Source organism: Octodon degus, unplaced genomic scaffold (assembly GCF_000260255.1).
Source record: "Octodon degus isolate 3935 unplaced genomic scaffold, OctDeg1.0 scaffold00041, whole genome shotgun sequence".
Taxonomy (NCBI): domain Eukaryota; kingdom Metazoa; phylum Chordata; class Mammalia; order Rodentia; family Octodontidae; genus Octodon; species Octodon degus.
In genome coordinates, this window is record NW_004524617.1 from 13,526,376 (window position 1) to 13,530,223 (window position 3,848).

The 3,848-nt window shown below is 44.2% G+C and overlaps 1 protein-coding gene across 3 annotated transcripts in view; it reads left to right on the plus strand.

The window, feature by feature from the left end:
- Window positions 1–130: 130 nt before the first annotated feature.
- Window positions 131–3,848, plus strand: part of Klhl15 (kelch like family member 15) — a 48,348-nt gene continuing 44,630 nt past the window's right edge. For 2 of the 3 annotated variants that reach the window (XM_004631386.3, XM_004631385.3), the window contains exon 1: window positions 131–560. The gene's annotated coding sequence lies outside the window, so the exon portion shown is untranslated. Of the gene's footprint in view, window positions 561–743; window positions 809–3,848 lie in introns of all 3 variants that reach the window. The other variant, XM_023715424.1, reaches the window with a different exon arrangement.

Genomic DNA, 3,848 nt, shown 5'->3' on the forward strand with positions numbered 1-3,848 from the left:
GCTCCCGCGGCCCGCAGGGGGCGCGAGGCCCGGAGCGGCCCCTGGCTCGTGGCCCCGCACGCCCCGCCCCCTGCCCGCCCCTTTCCCGCCTTCCTCCACCCCCGGCGTGGGTGATCCTGAGGCTCGGCGCGCTTCGGGGCAGAAGCCCGGAGTCGCCGTCGACGTCGCCAGCGCCGGCGCTTCTGCCGCTGCTCGCGGCCCTTTGGCCTCCTCCCCCGCCGTGGCCCCAAGTCGGCCCTCCAGCCGAGCCCCGCCGGGCGCTGGGAGGCCCTGGCGTTGCACAGCCGGCCCCGACGCCGTGCCGCCCCGCGCCTCGCCGTGCTGTCTGGTCCCCGGGGCCGCGCTGCGCTGTCTCCTTCCCCAGGACTGGTTCCGAGGGGTTCGCGGGCGCGCAGATTCGGCTCCCGCTGGAGCGGCCCGGCCCGGGAGCGGCCCCGTGTAGACGTGCGAGGAGCCTGCGGAGTGCCGTCTCGGCGCCCGCCCGCCCACCGTTCGGCCCGCCGGCCCGCTTCTTCCTGATGCAGACTGCCGTCCACTAGAGGCTGGACAGGACCCCCGAGGTGCGTAGCCGCCCCTGGCCGCCGGCCTGCCCCGCTGAGCCCGGGCTCTGCCCGCGGCCCCCAGCGAGACACGGATCCCGTGGCCCTCCCTGCACCGACCCGAGGCGAACATTTGGTAGACGCCGGGACCCAGTTGGTCTTTGAGTTTACTTAAATTGCTTGAAATGCAATTTTTTTTTTCAGAGAGACCGAGAGAGAGAAAAAGGAAGAAGCATAATTCAGCCATTTTTTGCAGCACAGAGCTGCAGGTACCATGATTATTTTCCCCCTAACCCGTTCCTTCCCTTTAAAGATTATATTTATGCCTGAAACAGAACTATGCAAAATGCCAGGCATAAAACGTGGAATCAGAAGGTTTGTGTTCGACTGGGTGACTGAGAAAATCGCGTACCAAGCTTCGGTTTCCTATCTGTGAAATGTAGTCGGTACTACATCATAGGGTACTGAACACTATATGAGGTCATATACGTGAAAATAATCTATAGCTGCAAAGTGTTGTAAAAATCCAGGGCCGTTTTTTAAGTAACCTTTGCCAGAGTGGTTAATGTTGTAGTTGGCTAACTGTTGCTGCTGCTTTATTTCTATATTATAAGTGTAAGCAAATAAGTATGGAATAGCAAAGCGCTGCTGTGAATCTATGATAGATACATTATAGTCACGTTGCTTGGCCTTCCTCCTACGAAATGCTAACTGCTTATTTAAATAACGGTATTCTTTAACTCAAATTTAATGTTACTGTGGGGCTTTGCTTTTCATCTTTATAGGCCTCTTAGGCCCCTTTTCTTACTCAGAATATTTAGCACTTTACATTTGGTTAGTCTCTTTACATTTTTTGAATTTCTCTTCCTTTGTTAATCTGATTAAATTGTAATTTGGAAGATGCTTTTTCCATGTATATGTCTTAATTTTAATATCTTTCATATCTAGAGAATAGAATGCCTATCTACTCTTTTGAAAATTGCTTTTGAAGAGCTTATGAATGCATTTATGTCTATGTGTTATTAGTACATGTAGAAATGTATAGATAATTTCAACTTCAGGCACTGGATGTAACATTTGTATAATCTTTAAAATATCAACACTTAGGTGCTTTGAGTCACTTTATCAAGTGGTAAGAATGTTAATTTGCACACGTTTCTGGTAATTAATTTGGGGAAGAAGAGGATGACAGATGTTTGCAGTTTGAAAATTGAATTTATTTGCCACAATTTTTATTTGTAACAGATCAGTATGGAATCATACTGACTTGGCACATCAAAAATGTAGTGTAGTTTGCCTTAAAAATGGTTCAGAAAAAGTGACAAGTATATTGGGGGATATATTATTTTTAGCTGACATGATTTTCTGAGTAGTTAGATGTTATTAAATTTTTAATAATTTAGTCCAGTATCAGTTGTCTCAAGGTATGGTTTTGTGTTCTGTAAAAAGGCAGGATAATGTAAAGCAGGTGGGATTAAAATTGCAAAAGGAGTAGTGTCCATTCAAGTAGTTGCTTTTGGATTCATTGTTTGTCCTGAGGATAAAATTTTGGCAAATCACTGCTTTATTGAAAATTTCAAGGTTTGACCTTTTCTCTGCTTTGATTTGGGTTATGTCCTAAAATGTTGGAACTAGGGCTGGCATGGCCTCATGGATGTTGAAAAGGTTCCCACACTAGTTTTAGTCATTTGCAGGTATACCGGTGTTGTATAATATAAAGATGAATGATAAAATTTGTTCTAACAATTTATTCAAAATTTCAATTTTTCTTAGTAACAACAAATACCACGACAAGTCAAGACAGAAGGAAGAAAGGAAAAAACTTGATGTTTTAGTGCCTTTAACATTTTTTTCCCTGCTTCTGCTGTTGCTAGCCCATTGTTAAGCTTGGTCTTTCCCAAACTGTTTTGAGAGTAATGTGAACTTTGGGGAGAATGAATCTTGATCTTGGAGGAAGATGTATGAATTAGTTTATTAGCATATTTTTTCTCTGAATTGGAATGTTGCAGCTCCTGTGGTTTTTTCCTAGTTGAAGAACAATGAAAAACAGTGATTACTGATACGTTCTAGATGTTGGGGAATCAGGAAGGTTGTGAAGACAGGCCCCAGCTCCGCATCTTCCTTATAACTGTATCCTTGGACTAGTTACTTAACCTATGAACTTTGATTTTTCTGCACTTTAAATCATGAATAGTTACAGAAGATGGAGGGTTGTAAGGATTAAATGTTTAACAAGTATCTATTAAACGGTGATTTTGTATCAAGCACAGTTCTAGGTACAAGCGATACAGTAGTGAAACAAATACATACTGTTGATCTGGGTTGTTTTTTTTTTTTGATACTGTGAATTGAACTCATGACCTCATGCTTGCCAGGCAGGCACTGTGCCATTGAGCTATACTCCCAGCCTAGTAGATACTGTTTAAAGCAGAAAGCTAATAGGTATCTTGTAACAAACTGGAGAAGCAGCAGAGTGGAAAGATTAGGACTGTGTGAGCCATGGGGCAGATAGAGTTTTGTTATTTTATATTAGTTAATGAATTAATACAGTTCAGGCTGGTCTTGAGTTCACTTTGTAGCCCAGGCTGGTCTCGAACTCACAATGATTCTCCTACTGCAGTGGGGAAGGACTGAGATGACACTAAGAAAAAGCTCCAGAGGGACCAGTAGATAGGTCAATGGAGTGAGCCAGGTAGAGGGAAGAGCAAGTGGAGAACCCTTAAGGTGAGATTGTAGGTAATTTTCAAGAAATAGCAGTAAGAGGCAGGGGAAAAGGAAATTGTTATTGTTATTTAAGAATTATTGGAGAGGCTCTCAAAGGTCATCTTTGCCATGGGGGCATATTGCGTTGCTGCTGACTCTGAAAGTCGAAGCCCATTTCAGAATTTGAAATTTTAGCTTGACAGTGTGCACGGTGCTGGGGATCAAACCCAGAACCTTTTTCAAGGCAGGCAGGTGCTCTACCACTGAGCTTCACCCCAGCCCAGAAATTGTAACTTTTTTTTTTTGTAACTTTGGACTAAAGAAGCCAGAAAAGGCAAAACAGGTTCTCAGTTTTCTTTCTTTCTTTCTTTCTTTTTTTTTTTTTTTTTTTTTTGGTGGAACCCGGGATTGAACTCAGACCCTTATGCTTGCCAGGGAAGCGCTTATTCTACTGAGCCATCTCCCTGGCCCCAGGTTCTCAGTTTTCTAAGATTTTTTTTTTTTTGGTGGAACCGGGGATTGAACTCAGACCCTTGCACTTGACAAGCAAGTGCTTATTCTACTGAGCCATCTCCCTAGCCCCTAAAGATTTTTTTTTTTTTTTTT